The sequence below is a fragment of the Phyllobates terribilis genome, unplaced genomic scaffold, assembly GCF_046119375.1.
Source record: "Phyllobates terribilis strain yellow unplaced genomic scaffold, ASM4611937v1 Scaffold_1__5_contigs__length_1240528914, whole genome shotgun sequence".
Classification (NCBI taxonomy): domain Eukaryota; kingdom Metazoa; phylum Chordata; class Amphibia; order Anura; family Dendrobatidae; genus Phyllobates; species Phyllobates terribilis.
Genome location: NW_027362761.1, coordinates 336,852,538 through 336,875,432, shown reverse-complemented (window position 1 = coordinate 336,875,432; position 22,895 = coordinate 336,852,538). Strand labels below are relative to the sequence as shown.

General features: G+C 41.5%; 1 protein-coding gene across 22 annotated transcripts in view; it reads right to left on the bottom strand.

Annotated features, from left to right (window-relative positions):
* The window catches only part of RIMBP2 (RIMS binding protein 2), a 711,286-nt gene that overhangs the window by 239,739 nt on the left and 448,652 nt on the right, over positions 1 to 22,895 (bottom strand). The window lies entirely within an intron of this gene.

Genomic DNA, 22,895 nt, shown 5'->3' with positions numbered 1-22,895 from the left:
GGCATGCAGCAGTCTTGAAATTTCCAAACTTTTGAAGCGTGACACCGAACAATCAAGCGTTTCATGGCAAATAGCCAACAGGGTCGCAAGAAGCGTGTTGGCCAAAAAGGGCACAAAATAACTGCCCATGAATTGAGGAAAATCAAGCATGAAGCTGCCAAGATGCCATTCGCCACCAGTTTTGCCATATTTCAGAGCTGCAACGTTACTGGAGTATCAAAAAGCACAAGGTGTGCGATACTCAGGGACATGGCCAAGGTAAGGAAGGCTGAAAAACCACCACCTTTGAACAAGAAACATAAGATAAAACGTCAAGAATGGGCCAAGAAATATCTTAAGACTGATTTTTCAAAGGTTTTATGGACTGATGAAATGAGAGTGACTCTTGATGGGCCAGATGGATGGGCCAGAGGCTGGATCAGTAAAGGGCAGAGAGCTCCATTCCGACTCAGACGCCAGCAAGGTGGAGGTGGGGTACTGGTATGGGCTGGTATCATCAAAGATGAACTTGTGGGACCTTTTCGGGTTGAGGATGGAGTGAAGTTCAACTCCCAGACCTACTTCCAGTTTCTGGAAGACAACTGCTATAAGCAGTGGTACAGGAAGAAGTGGTATCATTCAAGAAAAACATGATTTTCATGCAGGACAATGCTCCATCACATGCATCCAACTACTCCACAGCGTGGCTGGCCAGTAAAGGTCTAAAAGAAGAAAAAATAATGACATGGCCCCCTTGTTCACCTGATCTGAACCCCATAGAGAACCTGCGGTCCATCATAAAATGTGAGATCTACAGGGACGGAAAACAGTACACCTCTCGGAACAGTGTCTGGGAGGCTGTGGTGACTGCTGCACGCAATGTTGATCGAAAACAGATCAAGCAACTGATAGAATCTATGAATGGAAGGCTGTTGAGTGTCATCATAAAGAAAGGTGGCTATAGTGATCACTAATTTTCTTGGTTTTTGCTTTTGCATGTCAGAAATGTTTATTTCTAAATTTTGTGCACTGATATTGGTTTACCTGGTGAAAATAAACAAGTGAGATGGGATTATATTTGGTTTTTATTAAGTTGCCTAATAATTCTGCACAGTAATAGTAACCTGCACAAACAGATATCCTCCTAAGATAGCCAAATCGAAAAAAAAAACACTCCAACTTCCAAAAATATTAAGCGTGGATATTTATGAGTCTTTTGGGTTGATTGAGAACAAAGTTGTTGATCAATAATAAAAATAATCCTCTAAAATACAACTTGCCTAATAATTCTGTATATATATATACAGTACAGACCAAAAGTTTGGACACACCTTCTCATTTAGAGATTTTTCTGTATTTTCATGACTATGAAAATTGTACATTCACACTGAAGGCATCAAAACTATGAATTAACACATGTGGAATTATATACTTAACAAAAAAGTGTGAAACAACTGAAAATATGTCTTATATTCTAGGTTCCTCAAAGTAGCCACCTTTTGCTTTGATGACTGCTTTGCACACTCTTGGCATTCTCTTGATGAGCTTCAAGAGGTAGTCACCGGAAATGGTTTTCACTTCACAGGTGTGCCCTGTCAGGTTTAATAAGTGGGATTTCTGCCTTATAAATGGGGTTGGGACCATCAGTTGTGTTGTGCAGAAGTCTGGTGGATACACAGCTGATAGTCCTACTGAATACACTGTTAGAATTTGTATTATGGCAAGAAAAAAGCAGCTAAGTAAAGAAAAACAAGTGGCAATCATTACATTAAGAAATGAAGGTCAGTCAGTGAGAAAAATTGGGAAAACTTTGAAAGTGTCCCCAAGTGCAGTTGCAAAAACCATCAAGCGCTACAAAGAAACTGGCTCACATGAGGACCGTCCCAGGAAAGGAAGACCAAGAGTCACCTCTGCTTCTGAGGATAAGTTTATCCGAGTCACCAGCCTCAGAAATCGCAGGTTAACAGCAGCTCAGATTAGAGACCAGGTCAATGCCACACAGAGTTCTACCAGTAGACACATCTCTTCAACAACTGTTAAGAGGAGACTTTGTGCAGCAGGCCTTCATGGTAAAATAGCTGCTAGGAAACTACTGCTAAGGACAGGCAACAAGCAGAAGAGACTTGTTTGGGCTAAAGAACACAAGGAATGGACATTAGACCAGTGGAAATCTGTGCTTTGGTCTGATGAGTCCAAATTTGAGATCTTTGGTTCCAACCACCATGTCTTTGTGCGACGCAGAAAAGGTGAACGGATGGACTCTACATGCCTGGTTCCCACCATGAAGCATGGAGGAGGAGGTGTGATGGTGTGGGGGGTGCTTTGCTGGTGACACTGTTGGGGATTTATTCAAAATTGAAGGCATACTGAACCAGCATGGCTACCACAGCATCTTGCAGCGGCATGCTATTCCATCCGGTTTGCGTTTAGTTGGACCATCATTTATTTTTCAACAGGACAATGACCCCAAACACACCTCCAGGCTGTGTAAGGGCTATTTGACCAAGAAGGAGAGTGATGGGGTGCTACGCCAGATGACCTGGCCTACACAGTCACCAGACCTGAACCCAATCGAGATGGTTTGGGGTGAGCTGGACCGCAGAGTGAAGGCAAAAGGGCCAACAAGTGCTAAGCATCTCTGGGAACTCCTTCAAGATTGTTGGAAGACCATTTCCGGTGACTACCTCTTGAAGCACATCAAGAGATTGCCAAGAGTGTGCAAAGCAGTCATCAAAGCAAAAGGTGGCTACTTTGAAGAACCTAGAGTATAAGACATATTTTCAGTTGTTTCACACTTTTTTGTTAAGTATATAATTCCACATGTGTTAATTCATAGTTTTGATGCCTTCAGTGTGAATGTACAATTTTCAAAGTTATGAAAATACAGAAAAATCTTTAAATGAGAAGGTGTGTCCAAACTTTTGGTCTGTACTGTATATATATATACTGTATATGTATATATATATATATAATATACACACAGTGGGTACGGAAAGTATTCAGACCACTTTAAAATTTTCACTCTTTGTTTCATTGCAGCCATTTCATAAATTCTAAAAGGTTCATTTTTTTTCTCATTAAAGAACACTCTGCACCCCATCTTGACTGAAAAAAAATGAAATGTAGAAATTTTTGCAAATTTATTAAAAAAGAAAAACTGAAATATCACATGGTCATAAGTATTCAGACCCTTTGCTCAGTATTGAGTAGAAGCCCCCTTTTGAGCTAGTACAGCCATGAGTCTTCTTGGGTATGATGCAACAAGTTTTTCACACCTGGATTTGGGGATCCTCTGCCATTCTTCCTTGCACATCCTCTCCAGTTCCGTCAGGTTGGATGGTGAACGTTGGTGGACAGCCATTTTCAGGTCTCTCCAGAGGTGCTCAATTGGGTTTAATTGCAAAAAGAACTTCGGCACTCCATACATGAAAATATAAGAAATATTGTATCTGGACTAATGTCACTTTGAAAAATGAAGGTTTTTTGCGCATAATTTGGCCAATTTATGTGTGCCCATCAACCACGACAAGGTCACCTTCGTATGATGGGAAACTACGCTACACTACCACTGGATATGCCACTCTTGGGCTGTCGTGGTTGATGGGCACACATAAATTGGCCAAATTATGCGCAAAAAACCTTCATTTTTCAAAGTGACATTAGTCCAGATACAATATTTCTTATATTTTCATGTATGGAGTGCCGAAGTTCTTTTTGCAATTGAGATTACTTTTTTCTTCAGAGCACCCGAATAGACCAGTGAGCGACCCCTCTCTTTTTTCTATTAATCATTTTTGGGATCCCGCTCCTGGAGCATTGCAGCAGGTACGTGTTCACACTATTAGAAGTTTGACAGCCTTTTTTCTGACCATGTGTCCCTCCCATTCAGTCACAGGTGGTTTTAACTAGCTCTACCAGCCCATACATTGTAGGTTAAAAGCCCAAGCAGAGACATATTGTCCGTACAGGCTTACAGCCCAAGAGTGGCATATCCAGTGGTAGTGTAGCGTAGTTTCCCATCATACGAAGGTGACCTTGTCGTGGTTGATGGGCACACATAAATTGGCCAAATTATGCGCAAAAAACCTTCATTTTTCAAAGTGACATTAGTCCAGATACAATATTTCTTATATTTTCATGTATGGAGTGCCGAAGTTCTTTTTGCAATTGAGATTACTTTTTTCTTCAGAGCACCCGAATAGACCAGTGAGCGACCCCTCTCTTTTTTCTATTAATCATTTTTGGGATCCCGCTCCTGGAGCATTGCAGCAGGTACGTGTTCACACTATTAGAAGTTTGACAGCCTTTTTTCTGACCATGTGTCCCTCCCATTCAGTCACAGGTGGTTTTAACTAGCTCTACCAGCCCATACATTGTAGGTTAAAAGCCCAAGCAGAGACATATTGTCCATACAGGCTTACAGCCCAACAGTGGCATATCCAGTGGTAGTGTAGCGTAGTTTCCCATCATACGAAGGTGACCTTGTCATGGTTGATGGGCACACATAAATTGGCCAAATTATGCGCAAAAAACCTTCATTTTTCAAAGTGACATTAGTCCAGATACAATATTTCTTATATTTTCATGTATGGAGTGCCGAAGTTCTTTTTGCAATTGAGATTACTTTTTTCTTCAGAGCACCCGAATAGACCAGTGAGCGACCCCTCTCTTTTTTCTATTAATCATTTTTGGGATCCCGCTCCTGGAGCATTGCAGCAGGTACGTGTTCACACTATTAGAAGTTTGACAGCCTTTTTTCTGACCATGTGTCCCTCCCATTCAGTCACAGGTGGTTTTAACTAGATCTACCAGCCCATACATTGTAGGTTAAAAGCCCAAGCAGAGACATATTGTCCATACAGGCTTACAGCCCAAGAGTGGCATATCCAGTGGTAGTGTAGCGTAGTTTCCCATCATACGAAGGTGACCTTGTCGTGGTTGATGGGCACACATAAATTGGCCAAATTATGCGCAAAAAACCTTCATTTTTCAAAGTGACATTAGTCCAGATACAATATTTCTTATATTTTCATGTATGGAGTGCCGAAGTTCTTTTTGCAATTGAGATTACTTTTTTCTTCAGAGCACCCGAATAGACCAGTGAGCGACCCCTCTCTTTTTTCTATTAATCATTTTTGGGATCCCGCTCCTGGAGCATTGCAGCAGGTACGTGTTCACACTATTAGAAGTTTGACAGCCTTTTTTCTGACCATGTGTCCCTCCCATTCAGTCACAGGTGGTTTTAACTAGCTCTACCAGCCCATACATTGTAGGTTAAAAGCCCAAGCAGAGACATATTGTCCATACAGGCTTACAGCCCAAGAGTGGCATATCCAGTGGTAGTGTAGCGTAGTTTCCCATCATACGAAGGTGACCTTGTCATGGTTGATGGGCACACATAAATTGGCCAAATTACGCGCAAAAAACCTTCATTTTTCAAAGTGACATTAGTCCAGATACAATATTTCTTATATTTTCATGTATGGAGTGCCGAAGTTCTTTTTGCAATTGAGATTACTTTTTTCTTCAGAGCACCCGAATAGACCAGTGAGCGACCCCTCTCTTTTTTCTATTAATCATTTTTGGGATCCCGCTCCTGGAGCATTGCAGCAGGTACGTGTTCACACTATTAGAAGTTTGAAAGCCTTTTTTCTGACCATGTGTCCCTCCCATTCAGTCACAGGTGGTTTTAACTAGCTCTACCAGCCCATACATTGTAGGTTAAAAGCCCAAGCAGAGACATATTGTCCATACAGGCTTACAGCCCAAGAGTGGCATATCCAGTGGTAGTGTAGCGTAGTTTCCCATCATACGAAGGTGACCTTGTCATGGTTGATGGGCACACATAAATTGGCCAAATTATGCGCAAAAAACCTTCATTTTTCAAAGTGACATTAGTCTAGATACAATATTTCTTATATTTTCATGTATGGAGTGCCGAGGTTCTTTTTGCAATTGAGATTACTTTTTTCTTCAGAGCACCCGAATAGACCAGTGAGCGACCCCTCTCTTTTTTCAATTGGGTTTAAGGCAGGGCTCTGGCTGGGCCAGTCAAGAATGGTCACAGTTGTTCTGAAGCCACTCTTTTGTTATTTTAGCTGTGTGCTTAGGGTCATTGTCTTATTGGAAGGTGAACCTTCTGCCAAGTCTGAGGTCCCGAGCACTCTGGAAGAGGTTTTCATCCAGTATATCTCTGTGCTTGGCCACATTCATGTTTCCTTCAATTGCAACCAGTCGTCCTTTCCCTGCATCTGAAAAACACCCCCATAGCATGATGCTGCCACCACCATGTTTCACTGTTCGGATTGTATTGGGCAGGTGATAAGCAGTGCCTGGCTTTCTCCACACATACCGCTTAGAATTATCACCAAAAAGTTTTATTTTCGTCTCATCAGACCAGAGAATCTTATTTCTCATAGTCTGGGAGTCCTTCTTGAGCAAACCCTATGCGGGCTTTCATGTGTCTTGCACTGAGGAGAGGCTTCCATCGGGCCACTCTGCCATAAAGGCCCAACTGGTGGAGGGCTGCAGTGACAGTTGACTTTGTTGAACTTTCTCCCATCTCCCTACAGCATCTCTGGAGCTCAGCCACAGTGATTAAGGGGTTCTACTTTACCTCTCTCACCAAGGCTCTTCTCCCATGATTGCTCAGTTTGGCTGAATGGCCAGGTCTAGGAAGACTTCTGGTGGTCCCATTTAAGTATTATGGAGGCCACTGTGCTCTTAGGAACCTTGAGTAATGCAGAAATTCTTTTATAACCTTGGCCAGATCTGTGCCTTGCCACAATTCTGTCTCTGAGCTCCTTGGGCAGTTCCTTTGAGCTCATGATTCTCATTTGGTCTGACATGCACTGTGAGCTGTGAGGTCTTATATAGAAAGGTGTGTGCATTTCCAAATCAAGTCCTATCAGTTTAATTAAACACAGCTGGACTCAAATGAAGGAGTAGAACCATCTCAAGGAGGATCACAAGGAAATGGACAGCATGTGACTTAAATATGAGTGTCTGAGCAAAGGGTCTGAATACTTATGACTATGTGATATTTCAGTTTCTCTTTGTTAATAAATTTGCAAAAATTTCTACATTTCTGTTTTTTTTAGTCAAGATGGGGTTCAGAGTGTACTATAATGAGAAAAAAAATGAACTTTTTAGAATTTACCAAATGGCTGCAATGAAATAAAGAGTGAAAAATTTAAAGGGGTCTGAATACTTTCTGTACCCACTGTATACAGTCATGGCCAGAAGTATTGAGAATGAGACAAATAGTAATTTTTCCAAAGTTTACTGCTTCATTTTTTGTTATGGCAATTTGCATATACTCCTGAATGTCAAAGAGTGATCAGCTTAACAGCAATTACTGTACTTGCAAAGTCAATATTTGCCCAGAAAATGAACTTTAACCCCCAAAACACATTTCAACATCATCGCAGTCCTGCCTTAAAAGGAGCAGCTAACATCGTTTTAGTGATTGATCCATTAACACAGGTGTGGGTGTTGATGAGGACAGGGCTGGCGATCAATCAGTCATGATTAAGTAAGAATGACATCACTGGACACTTTAAAAGGAGGCTGGTTCTTGTTATCATTGTTTCTCTTCAGTTAACCATGGTTATCTCTAAAGAAACACGTGCAGCCATCATTGCACTGCACAAAAATGGCCTAACAGGGAAGAGTATCGCAGCTACAAAGATTGCACCTCAGTCAACAATCTATCGCATCATCAAGAACTTCAAGGAGAGAGCTTCCATTGTTGTCAAAAAGACTCCAGGGCGCCCAAGAAAGACCAGCAAGCGCCAGGACCATATCTTAAAACTGTTTCAGCTGCGGGATCGGACTACCAGCAGTGCCGAGCTTGCTCAGGAATGGCAGCAGGCTGGTGTGAGTGCTTCTGCACGCACTGTGAGGCGGATACTCTTTGAGCAAGGGCTGGTTTCAAGGAGCGCAGCAAAGAAGCCACTTCTCTCCAGAAAAAACATCAGGGACCGACTGATATTCTGCAAAAGGTACAGGGAGTGGACTGCTGAGGACTGGGGCAAAGTCATTTTCTCTGATGAATACCCTTTTCGATTGTTTGGGACATCTGGAAAACAGCTTATTCGGAGAAGAAGAGGTGAGCGCTACCACCAGTCTTGTCTCATGCCAACTGTAAAGCATCCTGAAACCATTCATGTGTGGGGTTGCTTCTCAGCCAAGGGAATCGGCTCACTCACAGTCTTGCCTAAAAACACAGCCATGAATAAAGAATGGTACCAGAATGTACTCCAAGAGCAACTTCTCCCAACCGTCCAAGAGCAGTTTGGCGCCCAACAATGCCTTTTCCAGCATGATGGAGCACCTTGCCATAAAGCAAAGGTGATAACTAAATGGCTCATGTAACAAAACATAGAGATTTTGAGTCCATGGCCTGGAAACTCCCCAGATCTTAATCCCATTGAGAACTTGTGGTCAATCATCAAGAGACGGGTGGACAAACAAAAACCAACAAATTCTGGCAAAATGCAAGCATTGATTATGCAAGAATGGACTGCTATCAGTCAGGATTTGGTCCAAAAGTTGATTGAGAGCATGCCAGTGAGAATTACAGAGGTCTTGAAGAAGAAGGGGCAACACTGCAAATATTGACTTGCTGCATTAACTCATTCTAACTGTCAATATAACCTATTGGTACTCATAATATGATTGCAATTATATTTCTGTATGTGATATAAACATCAGACAAACACTAATAAAAACCAGAGGCCAGCAGATCATGTGAAAATATAATTTTGGTGTCATTCTCAATACTTTTGGCCATGACTGTATATATATATATATATATATATATATATATATATATATATATATATATATATATAAATATATATATATATATATACATATATATACATATATCACTCAACATTGAAATTTCAACAAAGTAGGGAAAAGTCATGGAGCTATGAAAATTGATAGACATGTTAATATGCAAATGATGAAAAAATAGAAGCAAAATCTTTAAAACATCTGGATTTCTACAGCATTGAGTATGAGAGCCACATGCAGAAATAAATGTATTTATACGCATTGGCATGCAATCAATGAGGTTATTAATGGTTGAGGAATGTTCTCCCACATTGAATGCATATGGGCAAATAAATCATGAAGATCAGCTACAGGCAGCTTTTTTTGCAGTTGCTAACCAATGATGTCCCAGTAGTAATCAATTAGAGAAAAGTCCAAAGATGCTAAAGGCCCATGGTAGGATGTTTTGTCCACACAGGCTGCTCACAGTAGCACAATCAACATGAAGCTTGGTGGTGTCATGTTGAAAAACGGCTCCTGGGCTACTTTGGAGAAATAGCCATACTACAGGTTCAACGACCAAATCGATGTTAGGGCTTGTGCAGATAACTGTATTTTCAGTTCCAGTGCAAACCGACAAAACATTGGATTGCACTCGGACCAATATAATTCTATGAGGCCATGCACATGTGCAATTTATTTCATCGGACTGAGTCTGCCCATGGAAAAAACTGCAGCATGCTCGATTTGTATGTGATATTCGGATCACACTTGGTCATTCAAGTCAATGAGTCCATGAAGATAATCAGACGGCACTTGGATGACATCAAACTAGCAGAATGGAGAAGATGAAGAATTGTTTTTTTACACCTTCTCCTCATCTGAGAAAATCGTATCACAGTAAGATCACACTATGATGAAACTGAGCGTGATCAGAATGTGATTAGCATTATCAGACCAATTTTCTGAGATTAAAGGAAATATGGTTGTGCAACCCTAGCCTAACACTGAGCTGTTATTGTACCTGGAATGAAGACTAGAGGGGTCCAGCTACTGTACATTATAACGTACATTATACCACCCCACATCAAAATCCTGGAAGTAGGACTGGTGTGATGTTCCCTTGTGAAGGCCACTTCATGGTATTGCTCATATAAAGCCTTCATTGCCATTGTCATCTGCATCATGATAGCCCTTGTTGGCGTTAGCGGAAGGTCAATGGAATACCTGGACGTGTAGTGAAAATACATTCTCATGTTTGTCTAGACACTGTTTCAATTTACAGTTCATAAGTTTTTAAACTTTTATTGACAAATACACAAAGTTTGTGCAATGACCCAATATTTACAGTGTTAACCCTTATTTTTCAAGACTTCTATAATTCGCCCTGGCATGCAGGATATCAGCTCCTGGGCAATATCCTGACTGATGGCAACCTATTCTTGCCTAATCAGTGCTTAAAGTTTATCATAACGTCTGTATTTTTGTTTGTCTACCTGCTTTTTTGAGGATTGATCACAGGTTCTCAATATGATTGTAATCTGGGGAGTTTTCTGGCCACAGACCTAAAATTTTTAATTTCGGCTCACCAAGCCACTTAGTTGACATTATTGTGACATGGTGCTCCTCATGCTGGAAAAAGCATTGTTCATCACCAAACTGCTCCTGGATAATTGGGGGAAGTTGGTGTTTCTGAATATTTAGATACCATTTATTATTCATTTCAGTGTGTTCTTAGGCTAAACTGTGAGTGAGCCCACTTCCTTGGATGAAAAGTAACCCCAAACATGAATGGTCTCAGGATGCTTTACTGTTGGCATGACATAGGACTCATGGTAGTGCTCATCTTTTCTTCTCTGGTCAATCACTCTTTCAATCACGTCTAATCCCTGTACTTCCTGTAGACTGACATTCTGCAGGAAGGATAAAAATTGGATTACAGAGGACTGGGTAATGTTACTTATTCTAATGGAACCCCCTTGAGACTATTTGGGACATCTGAAAGAAAGATTGTCTAGAGATCTGGAGATGTTCATGTCTGACCAGTTAGTAGGCGATCAGTGGTGTAGCATCGGCGTCTCAGCCCCTTGCTAGGCAGAGACGCTGTTCCTCTAACCTCCCCGCTCCTGGCGCGGCGTCTTCTAGCGCTTCTCTCCCCGCTGCTTCCGGCACGCGCTCCTTCCCCGGCTGTGCGCTTAGGGCGCGCGCGCGCTTCCCCTCTCTTAAAGGGACCGCGCGCGCCATCCTAAGGAGTCCCCGGCCAATTGCCGGAGGACCTCCCATATATAAGGCACCTCCTCCAAAATGGAGGTGCCCGAGCAAAGTTGTTTGCACCGTGTCTGATCTGTGCTTCAGCCCTCAGGTCCCGCTGCTAGCCTGACTTCTCGTCCTGCCTGCCAGCCTATTATCTGCCCGTTACCTGCCAGCCTGCTCACCTGGAGCGCTCACCTGTTACCTGCCGGTTACCTGCCTTGGCTATCTGTCCGCTCACCTGGGAGCATCCGCCTGCCTTGTCTGTCTGCCGGCTCACCTGGGAGCACCCACCAGTTACCTGCCAGTTACCCGCCTCGTCTGTCTGCCCGCTCACCTGGGAGCACCTGCCTGTTTCCTGCCAGCCTGCCTGGAGACCCTGCCGTCACTTGCTGTGACCACCTTCCTGGTAAACCTAAAGACTGCTACTTGCCCTGCTTTCTCGAACTGTGACCACCTGTCTGCTACCGGAGACTTCCGCCTGCTTGCCGTGTCCATCCGCCATACCGGTCAGTCCCAGCCATCTGACCCGTGGGAGCCACCTGCTCTCTTACAAGGTCGTCCCCAGAGTAGCACCTGGTCCCTCAGCCCGGATCCTCCCTGGTCACGGTGTCGTTAGCTGCCGTACGATCAGGGTCGGTTCGGGTGGATACTTAGTCACGCCCCTCTGGGTCCCTCCTTGCACCTCGGCACAGAGGTTCCACCACCCGGACCCGTAACAAGTGGTATACATATTAATGGCTAAAATAGCTAAAAAATAGTCTTTCTTCATATGTCACTTCCGATAGAACTGAGATGGATATGGATACCTCATTTAGATGTGTAATTCACCATACTCAGCAATAATTCAATTACACAAACACTTTTTTCTCTGATATGCTACTATGTAGGTTGGCTAACTACACCAACTTAATGCCAAAGGAATAATTTGTCCACTGTTGGGAAATAGGTGATCACATAGCTATAGGGGTATTCTGGCTCTGATCACTTCTGCATGGGAAGGTGAGCAGGGCCTGTAACGTCATGTATATAATATAATACCTGTCGATCGTGCAAGCGACCTGGCAGATAATCAAAATACTGAATTAAGGTTGCCATCCAGAATATTATAATCATGTAATTTGTTCATTAAAAGGCATTATATAGTATTAACATTAGTTACATAGTCTGTAATAATCTTCATAAATTTCATTTTGATGTTTGACAATTACCTTTTCAGTGTAAAGTGTTTTAATAACAAGAATAATCTTTACACAAATACCCTATTAGGAGAGAAGAATGACATGCAGGGGGTTTTCTGCTTGCAGATCTCCATCTATTAACCAGAACTGTTCTGTGAGAGCAGCTCAACAGCTTCAGACCCCTCCAGTACAGATGTATCCTTCCTTAAAGGGAACCTGTCACAGCAGATATAGGGTTAATCTGCAGGTAAATAGTGTTAGAAAGGTGTCTGGCTCCTGTACTGAAAGTGTGGAATCTGGGAACAAATTACTTTTTTCCTCCTGGGAGTTACTGGCTGTCAGTCAAGTGTCGGGTCATGTTTACAGCCACCTCACACTGTGTACCGAGTGGTGACTGTAGCCACATTGGCACGCCTGTATGACTGAAAGTCATCAGCTCCTGGGAGAAATAAAGTTAATTTTCTCCCAGGGTCCGTGCATAGCATTATCCGATGTGACAGATTCCCTTTAACTTGCCTCTAACCTGGAAATGTATGGGACGAGATTTAAAAAAAAGCAAGAAAAAAAGTCTGTCAACGTCCATCTCTCTTAGGCTTCCAGGTTCAAAAATATATTTATATGTTTAATGTATATATATTTTTTTTTTACTGGACATCTGTAACAGATGCCATCTCTCAGCCATCTGTTGGCTCCCAAGTTAGAAAAACATATACGTTTAGGCTATGTGCGCACGCTCCGTATTTGAAGCAGAAATTTCATGTGCGTTTCCGCATCTCCTTGGCAGTAAAAAAGCATGCGGATTTTCCACGCATTTTTAACACATTTTTGCATGCGTTTTTTTTAAACGTTTTTGTACATCAATGAATGCTTTTTGGAGCTAAATAAAGTTATTTGGTGGGATATTGCTTAAACCCTTGGATTACCATCAGAACTGGGGTGAGTATATTGGTTAATTTGAATGATTAAAGAATGTGTCTGTTGGATTTCAAATAAAGTGTTTACTCTGTCTGTGTTTATTTAACTCTTTACTTTACTTTAATTAGGTTTGGTCATGAAAAGGTCTGATTGACACCTTCACATCACCAAACAAAAGAGCTAGGTGTCAGCTAGTCCCATTCACCCAATCTTCATTAGCATTTCTATTCATGTAATTTATTCAGCTGCTGTAAGTTGCTATTTTTAGCCTGGGAAGGTGCCATTTGCAAACATGGTCCCTGGCCATAATTAACAGCTCACAGCTGTTTCGCTAGCTGCTACATCTCCCTGATCAGCATTCAGCAGCGCTTTGGACGCAGCATATTTTTGTTGCGTCCAAAACGCGGTGTTCTAATGCCGCACTTTTGTCGGTACATGAGAATCCACCACATATAAATACACTTCAATCGGTCAAAATCTTCAGCGGAGAAATTAACATGCTGCGGGTGAGTTTGGGTACGTGGCCACGGTCAGGAACAGCTGCAGGTGTGATGCTGCGTGCTTATGCAGCGTCAAACCCGCAGTGTCCACATGTTACAGCATAGTGGATGGGATCTCTAGAAATCCCATGTCCACTATGCGTGCATCTGAGGCTGCGGATCACCCATGTACACTGACATGCCACACGTCTTTCAGGACGGCAGCATGTCAAATTATCTTGCGGAGTCGCTAGTCTCTGCAACAGAAATCTGACCACTAGAAAGTACTGAATGCGGTAAATCCACATGGTTCAGTAAACACATGTGGATTTACCTGCGCTCAATAGAATGCAACGTTTTGGACGCAGCAAAAAATAGGTGTCCAAAGCGCTGCTACGTCCGGATCGTGGGCACAGAGCCTAAAATGTTTAAAAAAAATGGCGTGAGCTCCCGTGTCATTTTTATAACCAGCAGAGAGAAAGCCGACCACTGGGGGCTGATATTAGTAGCCACGGAAGGGGCCATTAGCCAACAATGTTCCCTGGCTATTAATATCAGCCTGCAGCTGTTTGTTTAGCCTTTACTGGCTAGATTACAGGGGGACCCCCCAAAAAAATGACGTGGGGCCCCCCTATAAAATCTAAATGGCAAAGGCTAAACTAGACAGCTGCGGGGGCTGGTATTAATAGCCAGGGAAGGGGCCATGGATAATAGCCCTCTCCACGGCTATTAATATCACCCCTCAGCAGTCCCAGAAATGGCTCATCCATAAGATGCGCCAAGTCTGGCACTTAGCCTCCGCTCTTCCCACTGCCCTGTAGCGGTGGGGTAATGGGGTTGGGGTTCACGTCAGCCTTGTATTGGCGGCTGACGTGAAGCCCAGGTTAGTAATGGAGGGCGTCTATAAGACACCCCCATTACTAACGACGCAGTAAAGTGGTCGCCGCTTTTTCAATAAAAGAAACGACCAGAATAAATGAATTTAATGAAATAAAAAACACACCGCTCTACAAATTTTTTTATTACACTCCGTCCGCGAAGCCATCGATCTTCTGAAAAAAAAACGTAAAATAACAAACAACCATATCCCTCACCTGCCAACTGTCAACGACTGATGTCACTGCTGTAGAAGACAGTATTGTATATTGACAGGGGTGTAAAATAACTCCTATCAGTATACATGCTGCAGGAGGTCACTGGGGTTCATCAGCTGAAGATCAGCTGATGAGCCCTGGTGAGCTAACCACCGTGTGAGCATTCTTCAGAATGTTCCCAGGGGAGGTCAGGTGAGCATCAGCTGATCGGTCACGTGACCGATCAGCTGATTGCTGATCGGTGCCATTTTCAAGACCCGTAGCGTTTCCATTTTTCGGGATCTGGGGCCGGATGAGGGCTTAATTTTGTGCGCCAAGTTGACATTTTTATTGATACGATTTTGGGGTAGATACAATGTTTTGATCGCGTGTTATAGCATTATATTACAATGCTGTGGCGACCAATAAACTGTAATTATGGCGTTTTGATTTTTTTCTCATTACGCCATTTACAGATTGGATTAATTATTTCTATATTGTGATAGATCGGGCGATTCTGAACGCAGAAATACCAAATATGTGTATTTTTAATTGTTTTAAATTGTTTTATTTTCAATAAGGCTAAAGGGGGGTGATTTGAACTTTTAATTTTTTTTTATATTTTTAAAAACATTTTATTTATACTAGCTTCAACAGTCCTCTTAGGAGACTTGAAGATGCGATCATCTGATTGCTTGTGTTACACATAGCAGAGCTTCAGCCCTGCTTTGTGTAGCAGAAATGATCATCTGCTATGAACGCTGGCAACAGGGTGGTGCTCAGAGCATATTAGCAATGACAAGCACGGGTGTCTTCTGCAGATCCCTGGTTTTCAAGCCAACCCATCAATCCCACCGGGATCATGTAACAGGGGCGCTGATGGGTGGAGTTAGCGACACGTTTTTGGCGCGATCATGTTAAATGCCGCTATCAGATTGACAGCAGCATTTAACATGTTAACAGCTGCGGGTGGATTGCGGCTGTTAGGGGCACATGACAGCTGATCAAATCAGCTGTCATGTGCGGGAAAAGATGCAGGCTGAGAGCCGGAGCATTTAAGTGTGACAAACATGCAAAAGAATAAGAAATCAGGAATGGGGCAAACACTTTTTCACACCACTGTATATTGAGCAGACACCAGAAGCCACTGTGTTATTTGTTAGAGTTTGTTAACTCCTCAGTCATATTGATTGTGTCTGTTTTTTCCTGGCATCCTCCATGTTGTCATGATGTAAACAATGGTTACTCTTTCTCTCAAGTAAAACAGTTAATTCTCCAACAACGTCTTAATTGATTCTTGATTCTGCTGAAAGTTAAATCTGCAATGTTATTATTGACAGTATGATCTATGAGGGGTATTAAAGGATCATTCATAAAGTATTGGTTTTTGGGTGCAGATTGTTATAAAACAACAAACATCGCTTTACTCACTGTCCCCAGCTCTAGTGCGGAGTTTCTGCCTATGATACAGGGGTCCATGATTGATTGCAGTGCTGATGTCAATCAGTGAGCTCAGCCACTCTGAACGGAGTGTTATGTCTACTCAATCAGAGTCATTGAGTTCACTAATTGAATGCCGCTCTGTAGATGTGACGCCAGCACGTAGCCAATATTGGGCGCAGACCGCAGAGTCTCAGCACTAGACCAGGGATGGTGAGTAAAGCCCTGCCACAAGAACCAAGATTTTCTGAAAAGCGACAACACCTTTAACATCATACAACAGGCTAGAGGTCTTTGTCTGTTCAGACAAAGAAAAATTACAAAGGTGCAGAATTTATCAGGAGACTGTTCAGACCTTTAACAGCAGCAATTCTACACCCTGTGAATATAGAGATACAGCTTTCTCCAGGGATACTGGGTGGGGGTAGGAATGCTAGAGCCGCCAAAACCTCTTAGTTTATGCTTCTGCTAACTGGCATATTGAGGGTTTCCAGTAATTATTTTCCCCCAAAAAAATCAATTAATAATTCATTAATCTACTCATTATTTTCTAGAAGTTGCAGACAATTTGTAACTGGCAATAAAAGGTTAATTCATTAAACAGACACCAACACTTCATTTCCTCTTTTTGAGATCAATTGCTTGGAAAGAGAAAAAAAAAATGAAACAAGGAATGCAATTACTGTCAGGCTGTGAAATATTTCGCTTGAGGATAATCCTTCAAAATTTTTCCCCCTCTAAACACATCTCAGTGTGAGCGGCACAAAATGGTTTACAATAGAGGATCGGCTCAGTTTTCTAATGGATTTCCTCGTGGCTTAACTAAAATCGCTCCTACTATTGTCTTTCACAGCTCACCTCGTCCGTAAAGGGATAATACTGCTATAGAAGTGGTTGTGATGTGGTTCAGCCATCATTTGTCAGCCGAGGACTCAAGCTGTGCTTCCGCTGTATTAATTAATTCTGTGGAAATCACTTTAAACAAATGTTGACCAATCCAGTGGTCGAGATTAGAAGTCTTGAGCAATGAGTCTCTGAATGCACTAGGTGATGGTTTGGTCATTAAATTAGGTTACAATTATACATAAACACATCGGCTTTCTTGACATTAATGGATTTTAGAAATGCAATAAGCTAATAAAAGCTATAATGAGCATGGAAGAGACGACGAGGGTTTGCAAGCACAGTTTTATTCAAAGTAACTTTCACCTCCGGGATGTCAATATTAGAGCAGGCAGCCAATTAGAACGATTTCCTATAGAAACATAATAGCCAAAATACAAGATCATTCAGTGCAATTTACAGCAATTTATATCATTTGCATATTTTATTATAGAGATTTTATATAAGAAAATCATGCATATTAGACTGAAATCATAATTATATTTACAGTTCGGGTGATTGATTAAAGCAAGTGCAAAAAAAAAAGAGGGTCCATATTAACTAGTCAGGTTCCTGCCTTTTTTGTCCATTGCGCTGGAATCTGATTAGTTAAAGGGAACCGGTCACCAGGTTTTTCCCATATTACCTATGGCCACCAACTCTAAAATGCTGTATATACAGTGGCTTACGAAAGTATTCACCCCCTTTGGAATTTTTCGTGTTTTGCTACCTCACAACCTGGAATTTCACTATTTTTTTGGGAGGGATTTCATCAGTTCATGTAAAAAACATGCCTACAACTGTGAACATTTGCTTTTCTTTTTTTTGTGAAACAAACAACAAATAGGACAAAATAACTGAAAACTTCAGTGTGCATAACTATTCACCCCCCCCTAAAGTCAGTACTTTGCAGAGCCTCCTTTTGCATCAATTACAGCTGCAAGTTGTTTTGGATAAATCTCTATGAGCTTTCCACATCTTGCGCCACTGGGACTTTTGCCCATTCCTCAAGGCAAAACTGCTCCAGCTCCTTCAAGTTAGATGCTTTCCTCTAGTGAACAGCAATCTTCAAGTCTGACCACTGACTCTCATTAGGATTAAGGTCTGGGCTTTGAATAGGCCACTCCAAAACATTTACACGTTTCCCCTTAAACCACTCGAGTGTTGCTTTAGCAGTGTGCTTTGGGTCATTGTCTTGTTGGAAGGTGAACCTCCGTCCCAATCTCAAATCATTGACAAACTGAAACAGGTTTTGCTCAAGAATATCCCTGTATTTGGCACCATCCATCTTCTCCTCGACTCAAACCATTTTCCCTGTCCCTGCTGCTGTCACCATGTTTCACAGTGGGGTTAGTGTTCTTGGGTGATGAGTTTGGCACCAGACATAGTGCTTACCTTGGTGGCCAAGAAGTTCATTTTTGGTCTCAACTGGCCAAAGCACCTTCCTCCATACATTTGGGGAGTCTCCCACATGTCTTTTGGCACACTCAAAACAAGCCTTATAATTTCTGTGTTTAAGTAAAAGTTTTTTTTCTGCCCACTCTTCCATAAAGGCAACCACTATGGAGTGTACGGCTTATTGTGGTCGTATTGACCGATACCCCAGTCACTACTTGGGGACTCTGCAGCTCCTTCGGGGTTTCCTTTGGTCTCTGTGCTGCCCGTCTGATTAATGCCCTCCTTGCCTGGGCTGAGAGTTTTGATGGACAACCCTCTCTTGGCAGGTTTATTGTGCTACCACATTCTTTCCATTTGATGATAATGGATTTGATGCGCCTCCGGGGGATCATCAGAGATTGGGATAATTTCTCAACAACTTTGTCCCTGACTTGTCTGGAGATCTCCTTGGTCTTCATGATGTTATTTGGTTAGTGGTGCCTCTTGCTTAATGGTGTTGCAGGCTCTATGGCCTTTCAGAAAAGGTGTGTATATACTGATAGACTATGTGACACTTAGATTGCACACAGGAGGACTTCCTTTCACTAAGCATGTGACTTATGAAGGTAATTGCTTGCACCAGATTTTTTATGGGCTTCATAGCAAAGGGGGTGAATACATATACACATGCCAATTTTTAAGAATTTGATCTCATAAATTAAATTTATGCCTTTATTTTTCTCACTTCACTTCACCAACTTAGACTATTTAGTGTTGATTCATCACACACAAATCGAATTACAAAAATATTTAAACATAGGTTGTAATGTAACAAAATAGCTAAAAAAACAAGAGGGGCGAATACTTTTGCAAGCCACTGTATGACTCCAATTCACTCTGTAAGGCAAAAAAGGCCTTTTATTATACTCACCTATGGAGCAGTCCGGTCCGATGGGCGTCGCTGGTCTTCATCTGGTGCCTCCTCCTTCTCTGCTTTGTGTGGATGACGCGTCCTTCGTCATCCACACAGTGCTCCCCATCACGCTCCTGTGCAGGCGCATTTCTCTCTGCCCTGCCAAGGGCAGAGCAAAGTACTGTTCTGTGCATGCACGGGGAAAAGCCAAGGAGAGCCAACTTATGCGCATTACAGTACTTTGCTCTGCCCCTGGCAGCGCATAGAGAAGTGCGCCTGCGCAGGGGTACGAAGGGAAACACTGTGTAGATGACGTAGGACGCGTCATGCACACGAAGCAGAGAAGGAGGACAGCATCACAAGAAGACCAGTGACGCCCATCAGACCGGACCACCTTGTAGGTGAGTATAATAAAATGTATTTTTTTTTGCTTTGCAGGGCGAATTAAAGTCATGACTGTATTAAAAAAGTTTTGTCAAAGCCAAGTACCAGGAAGTATAAAAAACAAAGTAGCTTTGTTTAAAATATGACAAACCAAAAAGACAAAAAATGCAGCGTCAAAAACACGATAAAAACGCATGTAAAAATACGAACTCAAAAACGCACTAAAAAAACGCAAGAGGCCTAATTTATTTAATAGGTGCAAAAATGGTGCAGAAAATCTGCAACATCAAAAACTCATCAAAAGCTCATTGTGGGAACTTAGCCTTAATGTTTAAAAAAAAAAAAAAAAAAAACAAGCAGAAAAATGTTAGCTGATAATCAAAACTGAAATATAAATTTAAAATATAGATTTTTTTCTATAAAAGTACCCTATATGACTGAAATTACTTAAAACACGTTGAAACAAATAAAGAAAAAAATAAAATAAAAAAACCCTTTGAAAAAAATTCATAAAATTTATGGTGTTTTTTTTTACGATGCAAGTGAAGTAAGGCTATGTTCATGTACCATTTTAGCATACATTCATTGGCTCAGTCAGAGGCTTATGTGTGAAGCCCCGCAAAATGGGATTTAGGTGTATGTGCTGACGGGGTCCAGAAAAGTGGGGCGATTTTTTTCTCACTTGCTATGCTACAAAATTGCTGTACTGTTGTTCATTATGACATCTGAAACAATCGGATAGCACTCGTCCGATTTACATGGTGGTGTGAGCAGGCCCTAAATAGTATACAGATATTTTTTAGCTTGTATGCTTACTAGACAGTTCATCAATGTGTACATAGGACACTTTGATGGAACTTTTTATTTCCAGTGTGGAAATGTTTCTGGTATTGGAAGGTTTATTGGAATTACTTTTCTGGCCGTGTTTATGCGGGAACTCATGATAATATCAATGTGATCATTTAGATGCCATGATCTGTGTTCTAAATAAATTCCACAAAGAAAAAATTCAACAAAATTTCTTAAATGTAGGTAAGTATATTTTTTATAGTGATTTTTTGGTATTGTTATAAAACTGCAGAAATCTAATGAAGAAATGTAAAAAATGTCTCGAAAATAGGGCAACTGGAGATATCAACGTCATTTAAAGAAAGGGAGGAAGCGTCATGCTGCCTTTCAAATGGGACTGTCAGCTTTTCTAAAATGGTTACAGCAAAGTGTAGGAACAGCGGTTGTTTGAACGGAGGTTCTGTCACAACCAATATCTATACAACACCCAGTTATTAAACCTCGCGATGATCCTGCCAGCCTCAAGTAATTCATGGCCCCAGCCTGGGAATACTGTCATGAGTTGGGCGTACAGTACATGTGATGCAGCTGTCTTTTTCCCATTAGGATTGGATTTCGATGTTTTCTTTAGGTGCAATAATGCATCAAGTGCAGTGCTTCATTCTAATTTGCTTTCATGGTAAGACACAGATATACAGTATGAGAGAAATAAATGAAACAATGATAAAACATATTATTTTCTTTTTTTAATCTATATTATCTAAGATCTCAAATCCAGAATTATGTGCACTACTTACCCAAAGTTTACATTAATTCACAGCTCTTTACAAAGGAGCTTCATACTTACTAAGTTATATAAGGGTATGGTCACACGACCATATTTTTGGTCCAAGAGCTGACAGTGAAAAGTTATGGGCAGTACTTGGACCAATGATATTCAGTTTGGCTGGCTACAATCTGATTGTTTTTCACATGTACCAGATTTATGTGAAAAAAAATTGCAATATGCAGAAGTATCTTCTGTATTTTGGGTGAAACTCGCCTATTCAATTCCATGAGTGCCCAAAAAAAATCAGATACCATAAGGATCATCCATATTGCATCCGATTTTTATGAATACATTGAATGATTAACATAGGAAACTGTATTTGGTCTTGTAAATTTTAATAACTGTTAAAGTATAAAAAAAACAGATGCCAAATGGATGTAAAATAAATGGTACATGTAGATAGCACACAGATGTCCTTAGAGATAAAAAAAATCATCAGATTTTTGTACCCAATTGGGATGGTCCTATCTCTATTATTAAAACTCACCTTGTGTCAGTCGACCTCAACATCTAGATAATTTCCCATGGGGAGGTGTCTCAACAGTTGGGCTTGGGTCCTGCTTAGCCGTCATCTTTATTGAGGTTGACTGACACAAGGTGAGTGTCACGATTCCAGTCGTCAGTGTGTCTGGGATGCAGGTAGTGACAGCTCAGCCATCCAATCTGGTACAGGGGCGTGTTGAAGCTGTCATTACTTTGATTGACAGCTCAGTCTCCAGTCTGGTACAGACAGCTGAGCTGTTGGTGTTTTGATCGACAGCTTGGCTGTCCAATCTGAGACTGGGAGGTGCTGGCTATCTCCAGGCATTCATTGTCCTAGGTGATTGCCCGGCTAATTAACTGGGCTGTTAGTCCAAGACCTCTGCCAGACGTACATTCAGCGCTGTCTGGTTGGTCTCTCTGTGTCTTAAGTTCAGCTTGTTGCGACAGCAATGTTGTCTATAAATTAAAACAGCTCCACATGGTGTAATATCATAAAAACCTCTGAGAACCGAGTTGAGGCCGAGTTCTGAACGAGCCACCAAGGACATTTTTTCTATATGCCTTTTTCTCACATTTGTTTATCAGTAAAATTGCTGTTATTTGACCAATTAATCAGATTTATTTTTACAATATCTTGCTATATGGAGCGGTTTTAATTTACAGACCGCATTACTACTACAAAGGATGAAGAATTATCAGTGGATTGAGGAAACAAGCTCCAAAGTGAAAACAAAGATTATATCTATCTAAGACATCACCTTCAGGTATATATATTGGAAACCACCTGATCTTTGGTGTTCGTGAGTTTGGAGCAGTCACTTAAAAACACTTTAAAAATGAGATAATAGCACCAATATAACCACAAGAGAGCCCCCCCATAAACTGTGCCAACAGAGTATCCCCCATAAACAATAGCACTAACATAGTGTAGCGGCACAGTCTTTGGTTGCCTACGGTAATAAAGAAAAAAATAAATGTCAACCACTAAAATGCCACTATTCAGCTTGAATAAGCTACATGGAAATGTCAGACTTTGCCAGTTTTCATAATATTCTGTTCTATATAGTGTAACTTATTGATGGGGACATAGACAGGCAAGTTGTAAAACGTATGGTCATTAAAATCTGCTCACATAGAAAA